General features: G+C 40.9%; 1 protein-coding gene and 1 pseudogene across 5 annotated transcripts in view; both read right to left on the bottom strand.

The window, feature by feature from the left end:
• CDH6 (cadherin 6) overlaps positions 1-16,951 on the bottom strand; it is a 144,120-nt gene extending 127,169 nt beyond the window's left edge. For 3 of the 5 annotated variants that reach the window (XM_008262090.5, XM_051853546.3, XM_051853547.3), the window contains exon 1: positions 16,707-16,951. The gene's annotated coding sequence lies outside the window, so the exon portion shown is untranslated. Of the gene's footprint in view, positions 1-16,392; positions 16,553-16,706 lie in introns of those variants that run through there. The other 2 variants (XM_089312654.1, XM_002714096.6) reach the window with 2 other exon arrangements.
• LOC149122334 (U2 spliceosomal RNA) lies at positions 2,990-3,103 on the bottom strand (annotated as a pseudogene).
• Positions 16,952-18,613: the final 1,662 nt, after the last annotated feature.

Raw genomic sequence — 18,613 nt, 5'->3', positions numbered from 1 at the left:
CTTTGCATGCATGAGAACAGTAGTTTAAAAGCTCAACAACAGGGCTGGCACTGTAACGTAGTAGGTAAGGCTGCCACAGGCAGTGCTAGAATCCCATATGGGCGCTGGTTCAAGTCCCGGCTGTTTAACTTCCAACCCAGCTCTCTGCTATGGCCTGGGAAAGCAGTGGAAGATGGCCCAACTCCTTGGGCCCCTGCACCCACATGGGAGACCCAAAAGAAGCTCCTGGCTTCGGATTGGCACAGGTCTGGCCGTTACGGCCAACTGGGGTGTGAACCAGCAGATGGAAGACCTCTCCTTCTCTCCCTCTGTAACTCTGCCTTTCAAATTAATAAATAAATCTTAAAAAAAAAAGCGCTCAATGAGAAAGATGCCCCCTTTCTTCAAATTTCATATATGAGTCCTTCAAAAAGTTTATTGGAAATTGACTTAAAGATAAATTGGTATAAGTTTGGTATAAAAGTTTTTTGAAATCATGCATAGTTGTTTCATAATAAACATTTTCCTTGATCTTTTTTTGAAAACCCTTTGCAGATAACAATTTCAAATTTTTTGTTTGCATCCACCAACATAACTTATCTTTTAATTTCACTTCCCATCAACTTTTGGAGTGTCCTTGTATAGTTCATTTCCTAATTCAATATTAAGACTTTATGGTCATGGTTTAAAATTTTGACCCAGTTAGGCCAAAAAAAAAAAAAGTAAGACATTTATGTAACAGTTACATTTGTAAAGACATGAACTCATACTGTAGCAAGGTCAGCTCTAAAGGATACAAATAAGATTAGTAAAAAAATTAAGATTTAAGATTTTATTCCATTTCAGGAACATCCTTTTTGTGTGCCATACATCACATCAATGTAAATGCATTTGTAAAAAAGGCAACCCAAAAACCTGACTTTTGCCTAAAACTACCCATAAAGTAGGTGTAAAATTCTGCCAGCTTTTCATTTTATGTTTTATAATTAATTCTTATGCTGTTTTGATAAACATCTGCATTTCAGCATATTTATCTTTCACATAAAACCTGAAAGGAAAAAAAGAAGTCTTCTAAAAGAAGGACTTGAGATATTTATAGTAAGAAAGAAAAAAATTATTTTGTGACACTGTTTTAAAGAATACTTTTTTTTAAGTTTCTTAAAGCTCCAGTGGTCAAGATAGGGCTGAAGGCAAAAATGTTGCTTAAGAAAACACTTCAGAATATACTGGGGAAACTAAAGCCCAAGCCAAGCCCCCTGGGAACAAGGCAAGTGCACACGTGGTCTGGTGTCCTTTGAATCTCTTAAGGCTATTTTCTAAATGAGACTATGAGAACAAAATGAAATTATATTTCCCTTCCAGCTAGTTAAGCTTCAAATCCCTAGATGAAAAAAAATGTTTTCTTTTTGGACAGTGATGCATTTCTAGTCAGTCTATTCTCAAACACACTAAAAACCCGTTTCATGCACAGACTAAAAGAAAAGATAGGAAGAGAGGCCGTTGAGATGGTTAAGGACTGCTCAAAGTTGCCACTTTGCAGGGAACCATCACTCAGTGGAACAGGTATAGGTGAGTTTGATTTTGTTATCTGTTACCTCTAAAGCTGTAGTTTATTAAACTGAATTCCAGTGAATCCCTCACTTGTATAATGCTTACATTTTCACTAAGAGCAATATCGACTCTAAGTGACCAAACTGTGGTGGACTGTGCAGGTTCACTCCCCAGCTTCCTTTCCCATCTTCCTAATTCCTAACAAAATTCCAGTTTTGTTCAGGTATCTTCTCTCTGTGCGTGCACAAGCCCACATGCGCAGGCTTTAAGGAAACCTGATCCCAATAATGGATCTTTAGTATAAAAAGCCAGATAGTACCTAGGATTTCCCAGCAATTAAGATTGTATTGAGGGTGGTCCCATAACCTGAGTTGGCTCAATGGGACTGAAGGGTGCTATCCTTGACTGTGAGAGAGTTTTTTTTTCTCTTTTCTGCTAGACAAGAACAAGAAAGAGGCAGCTCCAGCTGCTGCTGGCAGCCACTTGAAACTGAGGGAAATCACCAGATGAATGACTTTGATGCCTACCAGGATAGCAGGAGGAAGACAGAAAGATCCTGAGTTTTTCATTATTATCAGTTGGAGCCTGAGTTCCTATGGATTGTCCCTTATATAAAATAGTAATTTTATTGATTTTGAAATCCAGTTTGAGATGGGATTTTCTTATCCATACTGATTGACTGAAGACAGAGAAGACAGCTGTAATCAGATTTTAAGGATGCTGACTGTAAAAACTGTAACTTGCTTTTCTAATTATCTTTCCATGTTAATAGGGTTACTTATTGGCCTATCCTTCACTCCTACTAGCTTAACCACTTCCAAAATCTTTTTAATTTTGCACTTCTCATTTTAAGGTTGGGGATGAGCAGTGTGGGAGAGGACTGCCCTTAGCCATTTTAGATTACTCCTGTTAATGAGAGAGGTTACTGGTTGGAAGGGCTTAATCAAGGGGCTAGTGGAGGGGCAGAAAAACAATGTTGGGAACTAGTGTTCCAATTCTACTCCTCTTGGAATTAATATTTTTCATTGTAGTCAGATACAACGGGAAAACTTGCTAGAAGGTGCAATGATGCCTATTTTAGATTTTATTCTAGGGAAGCCATTTACATTTTTAAAAAACCCACAAAAATCCTGAGTTCTGTTCTACTGATTAGTAGGTTTAAAGCTCTTTATGTGCCTTTAACTTCAGGCTGAGGGATATCACATTAGATGGGGGAAGTATAAGGAACATCATCCAAACCTCTCCCACTTCATCTCACAACTTTACAAAACATTTGGCATGCTAGGATAGAATTAGGCTGAACTGCATATTTCATTGCCAAGCAATATTCATGAAGATCCTATTCCATGCACTGACGGCCACTTAAGGAATGAAACAGGACTGTATAATCAGCTGGATTTAATTCAATCTGTTTTGTACAGCTGTACTCAAGGTTACAACAAGGTACGTAAAATCGGATATTAGACTTCCTGTAGAAAGTCAAGAAATATTTCCAAGGTAAGAATTTAAGAGAAAAATGATTTTGCTCATAAAGCACATACATTTGATCTTAGCCAAAAGGCCGAGAAGTGATTCATAAAGCACATACATAAGACTGTTCCACAGATGGTTTTGTAGATTCAGTTTGATATACTACCAAGGGTGGATAATAAGCCAAAAAATAACCAGGGTTTGTCATACTTGCCTAAATCTATGAGAAAAAAAATCTACAGCCACATTTTTCAACATAACCACGTAAATAAAAACTAAACAATTTTATGCTTGGGGCAAGTGACCAAAGCAATGTCAACTTTTAGATAAGACACTCAATTATTCTGTTAGGAGACCCAGCAGTTATGGGACCTGTAACTGTATTTCAGACATTTGGCCAAAGGCACCAAGGTCATTTCATGCACATCTCCCTTCTGTTGGGTGGACTCATCTTTGGGCCGTCTATGAGGCAGGCATGGACTCTCTTGCTTCCTAAGTGTATCCCATAATGCAACCAAAGGAAATCAGATTATAAGAAAAGAAACCTAAAATTCAACATGAATAATGTAAAAGCATATAAATGTAGTCCAGAGTTTCATAATGAGCAGTCTCCATTTGTTCTTGTAAGCAGCATCCACTGAGTTCTTACCGTTCGTCAAAAACAGTGCTAAAAGTAAGACTCGGTGGCTGTGTTCTCAAGATGCTTGGAGTGTGATGGGTCAGACCTAGCCAGTCATGCAGAGACTTCTGACAAGATGACTGTACAGTTACACCGAGACCAGGCAAAGGCTACTGCTTGATCATGAGAAATCTAAGCCAGGAGCAGGACAGGTAGGTGGAGGTCAGGGAAAGTTTCTTGGAGAAAGTGACCCTTGACCTTTTTCCTGGAGGTCCTCTAAGTTTTGGGCAGATGAAGATGAGTGAGGACACCTGAGTCAGCAACCAGAAGGTCAGTACCAGTTTACACCAGCTGAATGTGCACCAGGTTTGGGGGCATTAAACTCCAGATTCAGCAACCCTAATCTATTGGATGACTCAGAGACTCAAACCTGACAGACTGAGTAATTTAATCAAATTTCTAACTGGCAGTTTATAACAGTAATTTTAATATTGAATACATTTTGTACCCTACCTGACTTCAAAAGCATTATCTGTGGCACCCAATACTATTGCACAAAACTGGTTATTAGATTGAAATTCCATCACCCAAGTCCTGCATTTCCACAAATCTTCTTGTGTAGAATGACTTCTTGCTGAAATGTGTTTCTGCTGACCAGTATACATATGGCTTTGTGATTTATGGCACAAATCATTGGGGAAACTGTAGGGATGGTGGAATAAATACCATGAAAATATTCTGAGACACACCATCAGAAATATAAAATTATATTAAGTTTTTGGTAGTGGGGATGAGTATAGTGGTTCTCTCCAAGCCAGACAGGTGGTCAAAAGCTGAACCTGAAAATGAATAGAAACCCTGTAATCATGATGTATCTGGAACTAAAAGCTAATTTCTGTATTCATATAAGATGTAAATATGGGAAAAACTAATCAACTCTGAGTATCCTGTTCTGTCCTATTCATTATACACAAAGGCTGGTACTCCTGGTCTTGTACAGTATAAAGAAAGAATCTAATTATTTCCCCTAAATTGCTAGTGTATGTCCTGTTACCCACTGTCTCTCTAGTGTTGAACACAGGGGGCTTTCAATAAATATTAGAGGATGAATATATTGATGAAAAATGAGTCCAAACCTTCCAGACACGCTAAACAGGTTTCCCTTGGGACCAACAATAAGTGATTACAAGACTGACTCAGATTAAAGTGAAGAGCCAGGCCTAAAGCTAAGTGGCATTTGTGAGGCTGAAATCTGCTGCTTTGACTATAATTAGTTGATACCACTTATTATAGGATACGCTGATACACTTGTTGAGGGATGGAATGGAAAGAGGAGTTTTCTTTCTGACTTTATTTTTGAGTCCTGTGAAATGTATACACATGATTGGTAAAATAATGTTAATTCCACAAGTTTGTGGAAAATGGAATTAAAATGTGTTTATTTTGGTGCCAAAACTCTCTTGAAGTTCACGCTTAATTTTTTTCTAATATATGCTTTCCATGAACTTTTTGAGGACCTCTCATATATTACCCCATACCTTTGAAGGTTTTTTTTTTGTATTTGAGATACATGCGTTTGAATCACCCAATCTGTCTTCTTGTGTATTATCTGAGGTTGTATAAACACACACACATGGTTAATATGTATGTATACACTTGTACTTCCATATTAAGCATTAAGAGATGCAAGAATATAATAGTTAAAACAGCACGGTTTCTCAGGACTGCCAGTGTTTTAATTTTAACTTCAGTGAGTACTAGCTGTGTGATCTTGGGCAAGTTATTTAACTGCTGTGTTCCCTGGTTTATCTTTAACATCGAGAAGATTGACAGTATTTCCTTCTGAGCCTTGTTGTGAACATTAAATTTATGTAAGACATTTAGACTAGTGCCTGAAATCCTGTAAGTGCTCTCTCAATGTTAGCTTTTATTATTAGCCTCTTCCATTTTCCCAATCATCTTTCTTCTTTTTGCTCCTTAAGTAATAGAATTCAAAATAATCTTAAAATAACAGATAGGATTATTTGAATGAGAGATGAAAAACAATTTGCATAACAAATAAGCAATTGTTTTATTTGTCATAGAAATATATAGTGACACTCCTGGACACTGTTTGCTGTAAAAGGGGGAGCAGAAAGTATCTCAGAAAGATCAATGCTTCATTTAGTTTTGAATTCTGAAAAGTAGACTACTGAAAATAAAAACTCAGAGGTACATTTTGTTTCCAAACACAAATTAAGAATTAAAAAATCAAGATGACAGACTTCTGCTAATCTGCTTAGGGAGGCATAAATTGTTAATCAGGCTCCAGGCAACAATGCTTAATACTAACTTTAATAAAAAGTCCGCCTGCAGGAAGGAGAGACGAGGCCTAGTGGCTGGGTTTGAAAGCTGCCTAGTCCTGTCAGTCTGCACACAGTCGCTCTGGCTCTTGGCACACCACTGATGGGGTATTCCTTTGAAATAGGCTCCTTTTCAAGAAGTTCAAGTTATTAAAAATTGTTTGCATGGAATAGGAAGTATAAGTTGGTTTCATTGGCATGGGTAAAGTTGAAGTAAATTGGAAAAATATATATTCATGTTATCTTTTGTTGTTGGTACAAGGGGGCTTCAAAAAATTTGTAGAAAATGCTTATTAGGAAAAAAAACTATGCACTGAATTTCAAAATTCATTCTTCAGCAAAATAAATGTATCTTTTAACTCTGTGTTTCCATGAACTTTTTGAAGTGCATTCATAGTGAAGGATTTCACCAAGTAAGCACTTGCTGAGCCTGAACTTTGTACTTCCAGCTACTTGAAACTCTGACTTTAAGATGTAGAAGCAATATTTTAAAACCATTTTCTCATTTCTCCCCACTCCAGACTTATCTATTCCATGAAGCATCTTATATTTCTATCAGATGGGCTTTTGGTGTCCAAGGATTCAAATAATGAATTTTCTAAAAGTATTGGCTGAATATGATTCTTAGGAACACTTGTCCATCAGGTGAAACCTAAATTGGAAGATATTTCACGAACACAGCATCACCTTCGCTGTCAAGCCCGATGGCAGCTTTTTTGGGATTGTTGTGTTAAAGGCACAGTCCAAATTCCACTCCTTGCTTTAAAGTCTGTCTTCATGACATAGTGGATATTTATGCTTATTTCTTAGTTATAAAGTAGGGCAAGTTTGGCTCTTGTCTTCTGTGATTGGTTTCTTTAACCAACAATGATGAAAAGACATTTTAAAAAAATAGAAAGGAAAAATAAGGCATTTAAAAGTCCATTTAGTTTAGTGACAAACTAAGAAGCAAACATATACTCTGTTAAGGTTCAGAGCATCCCAGGCACAAAGCAAAGTTTGTGTTCTAAGGTGCCCAATTAAACCAGCCTAAGGTTTCAGTAATTTCTCCTATCTCTGTCCACTACATAAAGCTCTTTCATTACAGCACATTAAACTCAGTCGCTTGAGAACGTTTTACTCTGATGTGGCTTTGAACTCCACATTTTAAATAAAGTAACTGTCTATTTAGTGTTCGTTCCAGGAGAGGGTGCTTATCAGCTCATCGACAGACAGCTTGTCTTGTCTACCCTTCTTCCCTGGACACCTGTTTAAATAATTTCATTGTTGTTCAGAACACGAACTGTGTGCCCATTTAAATTCACGGGAGAGGGAGTTTTCTAAGAAAAACAAACCACATTGCTCTTTGGAGTGCAGTTTCTATGAATTAAAAGCAAACTTGAGGAAGAGGAGAAAGTGCTGTGAACCAAAATTTGTAAACCACGGACCCATATTTGGCATGCCCACAGTCTTATTTCAAAGGCAATTTACGTTTGAGTAAACATACTTTCTATGAATGCAAAAGTTATTACAGAGCTGGTACTTCCTGTATCTGGAAGTTTGGGGCCACCTCCTATTGAGGACACTGACCAGTAAGTGACCCCACTTCCTTCTGCTATCTTAATTAGGACCTGCCCCAAACATCTCTCTCTCTCTGTCTGTTTCTCTAGACAGAGAGTAAAACTGGCACTGATATCTAGCACAAGGCCACCCTCTTAGAATTCATTCTTTATGAAACACTGACAAAATCCCAACTAGATGCTTTTGGAACAAGTAGTTTAATATGGAAGTAATTGCTGGGAGATAGGGTAGCTCGGCTTGGTTCAAATTAGGATTCATCAGTAATACAACAGTCATGGTGGATTTTATCATTTTGCATTGTTTTTTTTTTTTTTCTTAGTCTGACCACACATCATTTTTATTGGTGTTAAATTAGAACCTGTTGCTAAGGAGGGCTTAGAGTTGAAAGTGAAATTGAGCAGTTTCAAACAGTTTATAAAATGGACGATAATAGGTTAATGAAATGTTCTTTTTAACACTGCAAAAGGAGTTTTAAGGTTTGCAGTTAAAAGATGATAACCTCATTTTCATGACTCAAGTCCATCATATGCTAGAAGGAAATTGCTTTTTGAAGTAAAAATGTATACCTTAAAATGCAAATCAACATCTTATAAACTTTTTGCTCACAATTATATGAAGTTACTTTTAAGGAAAAAATGACACCCTCTTTACAAATTATGATTAAGGTGAGCTGTTCTGATTCTAGCTTATTGAGCTACATATAAAATTAAGACTTTTTGTTTCCCACTGAATAATTCTCTATGTCATCAAGTGGGCAAATTCATTTTTCATGACAAATTTGTCCAATGAACTTTTTAAGGGACCTATTATTATTGCCAGAGATCACTGCAGTTCAAACATTAGTATCAGTCTCTGCAGGTTTTAATTAAGACACCCAGTAAAGGCCAGCGCCGCGGCTCACTAGGTTAATCCTCCGCCTTGCGGCGCCGGCACACCGGGTTCTAGTCCCGGTCGGGGCGCCGGATTCTGTCCCGGTTGCCCCTCTTCCAGGCCAGCTCTCTGCTGTGGCCAGGGAAGTGCAGTGGAGGATGGCCCAAGTGCTTGGGCCCTGCACCCCATGGGAGACCAGGATAAGTACCTGGCTCCTGCCATCGGATCAGTGCGGTGCGCCGGCTGCAGCGCGCCAGCCGCGGCGGCCATGGGAAGGTGAACCAACGGCAAAGGAAGACCTTTCTCTCTGTCTCTGTCTCTCACTGTCCACTCTGCCTGTCAAAAAAAAAAAAAAAAAAAAAAAAGATACCCAGTAAAACTTTTGGTTTTATGTTTTTTGTTTAGCTTGTATTTTTGACAATTTAAATATAATTCTAATTCCCTTTTACTTTTTGCTCATCTAATTAAGAAGGAGGAGAACTAGGCCAATCATTTTTCAGCATGATGTCATTCATTATTAACCCATTAGTCACCAGACTTCTGGATTTCATGATGCATTCACAAATTCATTTTTTAAAGAGGGGATGCTTGACATTGGGTTGCTTGTCAGATTTTAATTTTACCAAGGGAAAAGCAACATAATTTGTCCACATACTTTCATGAGAGAACTGACATTTTTAGCTCCAAAGGAGTGGAAAGTGCCCTGAATTAGTCCTGTAAATCAAATTGAGATTTATTAAAAACATAATAGATTGGCATCATTTTTCATATCTGACCACTGACCACTGAAATTTTTCAAAAGATAGATACTTGAGATATCCTGAGGAGTCACTGATTTAAGGGTCCCTCAAAACTACCAACAAGCCATTATAAACAGAACAAAGTCCCAGCCTTTATCATATATTCCCCATGCAATAGTCAAAGTTTTGTAGGAAAATTTCAATTATTCTCTGCAATAGGAGCTTTATAAAAAGGAAGTTATGTTCACCTATGTTTCTTCATCTTCCACCCCTTTTTCATAGAACATGTATAGATAACAATATTATAGATTTACATTTCCTCTCTAATTTTTAATGGCAGAATGAAATGGAGATGATAAAAAAGCAGTGTCATCTGGCAAGTAGAAATGAAGCTACAAAAGAGAGAGCCATAGATAAAAGAATAAAATGAATTTAATACTTCCATGGATAAGTCCCTTCATCTCACTGGTTATCAGTTATCTCAAATGCAAATGATAGGTGTTGGGGAAAGCAATCTCCAAGCTCCTTCCTGTGTCTCACAGTGTCTGATTATATTTCTAATTATTGAGCTTTCCTTGAAGTCTGGATTAGCTACATGACTTTTTGAATGATGGTAATAGAAAGGAGAGAGTACAATGAAAACAGCTTGTCAATGTCAACCACATACAATACACTGTATTGTTAAGAGGGTTTCTCCTTCCTCCCTTCTTCATTCTCTTCCTTCCTCCTTTCCTTATTTTGTGGGATTGTGTGTGTGTGTGTGTGTGTGTGTGTATGGGTGATAAAATTTTATTTGTTAAAGAAATCATTCAGAACAAACACTGATAGTAATAAAATAGGAGTCATAAAAGAAGAAATTAATTACTTTTACTTATCACATGAAGAAGCAATACATACATCTTAGCTCTACCCAGAGTCCCAAATGCCTTGTTCACAGTGAGGATGTCAACTTGTTGAGAATGGACTGATGCCCTAGAAGGGACTGTGAGGTTGTGACACCTCATTTTTGCCACCTTCTTGAAGAATCCCCTACATAAGGAAGCATTCTCTGCAAAGTCAGGAGTAAAAAAATCATCATTATGTTCAGACATGGGCCACACAATACTTTTAAACCACATTTATAAGCTCTAACTCATGCTTGCAAATGGTTCTTCAAAAATGAGTAGCTTAAAATCTTATCTTCTACCTTAAAAATCTGTCTTACTCTGATTGAAATCATCTAGCCACTCCCATGCCCTCCACTACACTGTATTTTGCAGAGGGGGTCACACATGTACTTTTAAGTCCTTACTAGTGTTTACTAACAGGACATTCATTATGTACTTGAATCAAATGGAGTTTCCCTGTACTTTCAAATCAAAAAAAAAGGGTTACATATAGAGGATACAAGTATTTGTTCCCTTCAGACTTACTGGATCATCATTATCATGCAAAATACTTAGAACAGTATGTGACTAAAAAAGGTCAGTGAGGGTCAGTTTATTATTTATTATCATCATTGTTTTGATGTCTAAAAATTCTGAGCCTACGGGTCAATAAGTTTCTTTTTAAATCATGGTTGAATATATATTTATACCAGTATGGAAACAGGAGCCTTGCTACTTCAGTCTTTCATCAGGAGATACCTCATACATGAATTTAACTGGATGACAAATCAGATATTTAGTTTGTATCACTACTGTATATATTGAGTTGCAGACATCAGAACACAAAATATATCTACTAAACATGCAAGATAATAAAGATAATAGAAGGAAAATTGTTTATATTCTTCAAAGCACTAAGAAAACCTCTTCCTGATAATTTTTTAATTCCCCTCTGGGGATGGGCATTTGGGACAGAGATTAAGACATTGCTTTGTGTGCCTGCATCCCAAAGGAGTAGGTAGGTTTGAATCTCAGTCCAGCTGCATGCTGATGTAGACACTGGGAGGCAGCAGATGATGCCTTAAGAAGTAGGGTGCCTTCCATCCACATGGGAGAGACTGGGATTGAGTGTCCAGGCTTTGGCCTGGCTAAACCTTGGCTGTTGCAGGCATTTGGGGCATGAACTAGTGGATGAGAAATCCCTCTGTCTGCCTTTGAAATAATAAATAAAAATGTAAAAAACCTAGAATCCTCTGATTAATTTATGATACATCCAGGATCACCTCTTTTAGATAGTGATTTTTTTAAAAGGATAATTTTCAAGTTTACATTCTATGATAGAAAGCAGTAATGTTTATAAACATAACGTCATGACGTAATCATGTTTACAACGTTGTATTTCATAGTAGCACTATTTATAAAGAGGAAAATGAATACTACATAAAGAAGGCAATTTTGATTCTGTTTCCAACTGTCATTACCCTTTCATGTGAAAATTTACCTCCTCATCTCTTTCTATTTTACTCACTTGGATACCTCCTCAATTTAATTTTTTCTTGCTGCTTTCCTTTCCTGTAACTTATGAGATCTCTTGAACACTTTTGGCTAGACCTCCCAACATAAGAAATTATAGAAAGAGAAAAACACAGTGATCCTTCAACATGACAAAATATGAAGATAGATCATGCCCTGTGGTATGCTGGCTTTTGGCTCCTTGTTTCCATCCTAAATTGTTCTCATCCACAGAACAGCACTGCATGTAGTAGGCAGAGCTTTCTGCCCATGCTGCCCGTATACACTGCACATCAAACTCAGCAGTACCATTCTGGTTTTCACTAAGCTTCTCTTCCTAAGACTTTTCCAAGGTGATCTAACAGGAGAAACCGGCACCCAACAGTGCTGTACAAAGCTATTAAACAGGTGAAAGTGGGAGAAACAAGCTCTGGTGATATGCGGGGATGGGGGACACAGTGCCAGTTGCCCATACGTCTACCCTATAGAGCAGTCATCTTCACTACATTTTGGTTGTTGGAAGAGTTGGGAACTTCCTGGGTAGTTCAGTCTTGAACAGCCAGAATGCTGGCAATAGCTGGTTCCCTCCCATCCAACTATTATGTGGGAAAGGAGTCTGCCTCCATTTTACTTGGGAGGGTATTTGTACTTTCCTCTTGTCTTCCTGCTTTGTAGGTGATAACATTACAAAGACTACATACACTTAGTTCTACAGTCAATTAGAGGGAACCTCCAGTGCCTTTGGTACCTGTGTTGACAAAGAGGGGCTTCCTTAGGAATAGGAACTTTTAAAAATGTGGGCCAGCTTAACTTTGTAAGAAGCAAGCTCAAACAAAAATAGCACCATTTACACCACATTTTAAAAGAAATTTGAGATTCAGAGAGCAAAAGCGAGAGGGAGAGAGAAAGAAAAATAAGGTTCTCATCCTTTGGTTCCTTCCCCAGATGCCAGAAACATCTGGGGCAGAATCAGTTAGAAGCGAGGAGTGAGAACTCAATCCAGGTCTTTTGTGCGTGTGACAGGGATGCAGCTTCTTGAGCCATTACCTGCTGCCTCCCAGGACATGCATTAGTAGGAAGCTGGAGTCAGGAGCTGGAGGCAGATGTTGAACCCAGGCACTACAGTAGGGGATGTGGGCACTTAAACTACTAGGCCAAATGCCCATGCCAGTATTGCTGTTTAGGTCTAGCAAAGTACCTCAGCCTCTCATATGTCTTCAAAATAAAATAAAAATCCTAATGGAGGGAAGCAAATAGAAAAGAAAATTAACCCAAGCCCTAGATTTTTATATTACTTCTCTAATATTATTGGAACATTTCCGCAACAGGGTGCTGTGTGCGTGCATGTGCTTAACTCTCTTCTTTCTGCGAATCTCCTATTACCATAATGCTCTTGAGTCTTTGTATGTAGAATCATTATTCAGAAAAAAAATTTAAGCCAGAGGAGGTTTGATTATCTACAGTTTCACTTTTTGTGTGAAGCAAATAAGGTAGGCTCAGGAGACACTAGCTAGGCTGATAACTATTTTAAAACCCGCGATTCAGACTGAGTCACTGCTTGTTATTTTTATAAGCAAGCCCCTAATTCTGATGGACCCCAAAGAATGGGCTGCAGTGACTAAGCCAGCAGCACAAGGCAATTGGCTTCTGCTGGATGTTATCTTACTTGGAACACATTTCAAACCTTAGAACAGATTTTTAAATTGGAAGTTGAAACCTGCAGACTGTCAGCAGAAGGGGCTGACTCAACCCCACAGAACTTATTTTACTCCAAGATCCAGGCAGAGTTTTCTAAGGAGTAGGTACCTAAAATGTGTTGTGATAAATCAAAGAGAGAAATATTTTTAAAAAGCCCACAGAACAAGGGTGATGCATGTCTCTGAATATCCTTGGGAATTGTAACATATGTGTATTTGAGTGAAGGCTTCTTTAAATTAGCTGTTTTATTCAACACAACTTGTAAATCTTCATGGATCTCTGAAAGGATAATCATAACTTTCCTGCAATGATTTTGTTAGTGGTTTTGGGTTCTTCACATGGAAGTTTCTGAGTAGAAACTATGATGTCACTATTATTACTGAGTAAATAAGAATTAGGGATAGAGTCTTGGTAAGGTTAGCAATAAGAAAGCCTCATATTGATAGTTGTGGATTATTTATGAATTGACTGTTGCTTTCATTTGTAATCATGGCGCAGCTACCAAAAGTCCAGATACCATGAAAAATACTTGTGATTTTCTTAAACTAGAGGAACTGTGAAAAAGAGAGCAATAATAATGATTTTGACCTGGCACAAAGATCGAGAGTACCTGGAGATACTGACTTGTCTATGAAGTAAATGCTGTTATAATCTTAGTACCCCAAATAAAATCCATGCTGCAGCGGATCTACAGGGGAAGTGCATGGAGTGACCAACTAGAGGTCCCTTCCAACTAAAAGAAGTTTCACTAGTTTAGACTGCTGCCTTGGTGAGTTGGCATTTGTGACTGCAAGGCAAATAGGGGCCAGAACAGGGAACCACACAATTTAAGATTCAATACCTAAGGAAGATACAAGCTTTTTACTCAGAATATCTGTCACATTATGCACCCTCCTCTGCCCCGCTCCACCCTTTTATTTATCCCTATATAGAACATTGACCCAGTCAGTCCTAATTAGATATTCAGATATCTAATTAGGAATACAATAAAGAAGTGTCACTTGATGCCCTGTGATTGTAGCTGTGCTTTCCAGAAATTTTAGCTGTTTTCAAGTACCTCAAGCAGCATTTTGCAAGATAATTTTTTTTTTCTTGAAAATGGAAGAGTGTCTCACAGTTAAGTTTTTCTTGCAAAGCTGATGGAAGTGGTGGGTGGAGAAGACAAGGTACATGGTTTTATGATCGTAGGCAACTTGGTAGGAAACGAGTGTTTCCATATATTATCTTTGCAGAGTTAGCATTGAGAAATGTAATTGCAATAAATTGGTGTAAAAGCCAGATAGTAACGGGACTAAAAGTCCCTATAGAGACACCAGCCTGTCACTTTCTTATAATGGCAGCAAAAGATAATTGTAGATAAATACAGTGAAACTAAACCAATGCCATTTCCCTCCTCAACTGTGTTACTGTCTCTTATGTTTTTCTGAAGCTATTGGTTACTTCCTCTCCCTCAAAAGTATTGCAGGATCCCTCAAATTAGGCGGGGGAAAGATCTGCCATTTACTCCACTCTCCCCATATCTTTTAAATTAGCACATGCCAAAGAGCAAAAGGGGATGAGATACAACCCGATGCGACTGTATTTTTCAGTTGATTGTGGGATTTCTTTTAAGTTTCTGAGCTCTGCATTGAAAAATCTGGCCTCGGGCATACTCTTTGCCCTCGTCTTTATGACATCATGAAGACATCTGCTTGCTCACATCCCCTTGCTTCATACAGCTGGTTTTCTGGTTCTGTAAAACAGCAAGCGCAGAGCCCTGCCAGGGCTCCGGCACAAAGGATGATGCTCAAGCGAAACTGGAAGAGATTTTTTTTTTCCTCTGCCAAAGTAGAATTCTAAGGGTTTTCCTTTTCAGGTAAGGCTGTCAGCAAGAGAGGATGGGAAATAAGCAACCCTTGGCCACGGTTCGAAGGAGCATATTTGTTACTCATTCTTAGTAGAGTTGTGCTTTGATGAGCTCTAACCCCACGATCCCTTTCCAACACTGGGGAGCCTTGGCTCGCCCTGGGTCACTCACTGCTCAGCATGTCCATCTTTTGCTCCTCACCCCGCTGCAGAGCAGCCACAGAGGTCTACCCCAGCCCCTCCAGCTATATTGCAGGAAAATCTCCCTCTCCTATATGATGTATTCCCATAAGTGAAAGTGAAGACGGGTCCATACACCTCTGTAGTGTGACTATCACCATCACCACATCTTTACCAAAACAAAAACAAAACAAAAGTTGAGTGGGAAAGAAGCGAGTAGAGATTCCAGATGATGAAACTTCTTGGTTCCTGAACGTTCCTGGCAGTAGTTAACTGAGGTGACCAGCCCCTTGCATGAACAGAGACCTGCATTTAACTCCCCATAAAATATGGATTTCATTGCAGCAGCGACATGTCTCAGCAGCACGCTGGCCTCTCCAGCATCTCCCTCCTGGAGATCTATGGTAACTTGGCAGGAGGACAGCTAACTACCCAACAAGTCATCCGGCTCTGCAGCTGGTGCTGCACACAACAGTGCGACGTCTCCTTTTATTAAATTCGAGATGAACGCATCGGAGACTCCACGGGTCCTGCACCCGCCACCTGCAACCCTGCGCTCTGGGTCTGCTCTCCAGCCACGCGGGGAAGGCATTCCCCACCCCCCACACTCCCCGCCCCGCGTGTGCCTGGCCAGCCGTACCGAAGCGCGGGCGAGCTGCCTCTTCCACATGACTTTTCCCTGGGCATCGTGCTCCATTTTCCGAGTCCAGTGTTGGACTGTGCTTGCAACCTAAGCATTTCTATCTTTTAGGAGCCGGCAGGCACAGCCCGGAACATGCAAGCTCACAGTTTTCATGAGCTCCTTCTCAGCCACACATCACCTCCGTAGCTGAAGTTTTCCTTCTTGGGAGCCTTCCAGAGGTTTCTCAAGACTACCTGATTTTCTGCGTTACCCTCAAAGCCAAAACATGCTACCCAGCCCCAGCAGTCGCCGCAAAGACCCTTGTGATGTGGGCAGGTGGAGAATACATAGAGCCCCAAACGGCTCCCTGGGTTCTGCGTGCACGGGAGCCCTTGGTCCTTGGCCGGCCAACTTTGCCAGCCCGCGCCGGCTGAGAGAGCGAGCGACAAGGCGGCGGCAGGCTCCTCTTCCTCGGCCCCGCTGCACGCGCCCCAGCCCAGCCCAGCCCAGCCCCAGCCCCTGCACGGATCGCTCTTACCAGAGGCCAGGGAGCGGCGCTCAGCCTCCCCGGGTAGCGGCGCCCCGAGCAGCCCGACCCGCGCACCCGCCTGGACCTGGACTGGGGCTCTTGCAGGCTGAGCCTCCCTCCCCGCTCCGGCGCGCGGCACCACCACCACGAAGCGGACTGGGCTCGCGTCTCTCTCTCTCTCTCCCCCTCAGTCTCTCTCTCCCTCTCTCTCTCTCATTGGTTTCCGTCAATGCTACAGAATAAAAACAACAAAAAAACAAAACAAAAGCCCATGTATGCCCAAGCTCTGGCGCCGCCGACCGAGACCGAACCCACCAACCCACCTCTGCGGTCCGTCCGGCACCCGTGGGGACCCGCGCCCCGCGCAAGCTGCTCCGGTCTCTGCCAGGCGCCGCGGCCGCCGGCTCCGGCGTCCTCGCTAGCGCGGCTGCAACTGCGGCTCTCGGGATGGGAAGGTGACGGGCCCGGGAGAGCTGGCTCTTGTGGGCACACACTGATTTGCAAGTGAATGGAGTGGGAGGGAGCAGAGAGAGGAGTACTTTGTTAGAGACGCCCAGTGCCTGCCCCCGCCCGCCGCCTCCCCTGCACAGAACGACTCCCAGTGTTTGAAGTCCGGAGCAGGCGCTCCCTGCCACCCTCCCGCAGCCCCACGCGCCCCCTTCTTCCTCTTTTCTTATTTTTTTCTGGGGTGGGGTAGGGGGTGGTGTTTAAGGCATCCTCAGAACTTGTGTGACTCTGACTCTCTCCTGTCTCATGCCACCAAAACGCACCTCGTGCTGGCATCAGCAATGGTCTGATGTTCTTTTTTTCACCGACCACGCAATTATAGTTCCCAGGGACGCGGTCCCTCGCCGCGCCGAGAGCCGGCAGCTTTGCGCGTTTGCACGCAAAACACGCACACTTGGAAAAGACCCCGGCCCCCTGCGCCAGCAGTACGGAGAGCTGTTCCTTTTAACCTAAGCAGGCGTCCTCCAGACGCGAGCAGACACGGATTCGCGCTGGTCTAGCCTTCTCTTCCTTCCAGGAAGATGCGGTTTTACCGAGCCCCAGAATCTCAGCTATCCTTTCGGAGGGAGTGACCTCGGGACGTTGTAGCGCAAAGCCTTGGTCTCCTGGGCTTGCAGAAATACCCCAAACCCAAACTCTTCAGCCTTGCCCGTGGCTTACAGCCGATGCCATCTTTCTAAATGAATTCCCATAAGGATACGAAAGATTTGTAGAAGAGAAATGTATAATGGTAGTCAAAGTCCACTCAACGTTTTGAGATTATTTCTGGAAAGTTACCGAAGTAAGATAAGATCCAAATTAAACTCCTTGGTACACAAAGCTGTTGGGTTGACTCTTTACAGTTACAAGGAAGCACTTTCTAATAGGAATGGACTAGGCTGCAAAAAATCTTACTGATGTCAAGGTATTATTAAATGAGAGTCACGATTTTCTAAATAGGAGCCGTAGACATGATGGAGTCAGGCACTGTTGGCTTAGGAAAATTAAATCTAATCACCACAGTGATTGCAGCCGGGGTCAGGAGCATCCCAAGCCTGCTGCTCCTGCTTGCTGCAAGTTCTCAGCGAGATTTCCTGCTCTGTGCTCTAAGAAATTCCATCCGGGCTCCTTGGCCTCCCAGTGGTTAAACTGGTTGGAGGTTGGTCTGGTTCCCAACTGAGCTCTTACTAGGAAAGCTTTTGTTTCTCCAATAGAAGTTCAGGCATTTAAATAGAGCCAAAATCAAAGTATTTCCTTTAGGCAGCCAGGGCTTCAAAGAAGTGTGTGTGGAATGGTTTTTAGCACAGATGTTCCCCACATGGATGGTAGGAAGATGTTTGAGTTTCTTTCTTGAAAAGACCTTCCTCTAATGAAGAATTGCCACCTACATTTACAAAAAGAGGCTGAACATCTTTTATGCAGGAAACCATTGAAAGTGTTACAGAAAAAGGATAGGGAAAAAGAAAGCCGCTTTTAATGCACAGCCCATTCCTCAGATTGTGAATTTCATACACATTGAGTTGGAAACACTAACCCTTATGTCTGCATAGTCCTTTACTGCTTACACAGCACTTTTGTAGGCTATTGTATTTAATATTTCTTTCAACATGGTGTACTTGTTTTCTCCCCATTAGGACAGAGAAAACAGATTGATGATGAAGTAGAGGTTAAGTAATATGTCCAAAGCAGTAAAACTGAAAAACACAGGAGGAAAATATTCTCAGTGAAATCATGCACAAGTGTG

Source organism: Oryctolagus cuniculus, chromosome 14 (assembly GCF_051225735.1).
Source record: "Oryctolagus cuniculus isolate XC-2025 breed Fujian yellow rabbit chromosome 14, ASM5122573v1, whole genome shotgun sequence".
Taxonomy (NCBI): domain Eukaryota; kingdom Metazoa; phylum Chordata; class Mammalia; order Lagomorpha; family Leporidae; genus Oryctolagus; species Oryctolagus cuniculus.
Note: the sequence above shows the minus strand (reverse complement) of the source record. Positions and strands in the feature narration are given on the sequence as shown.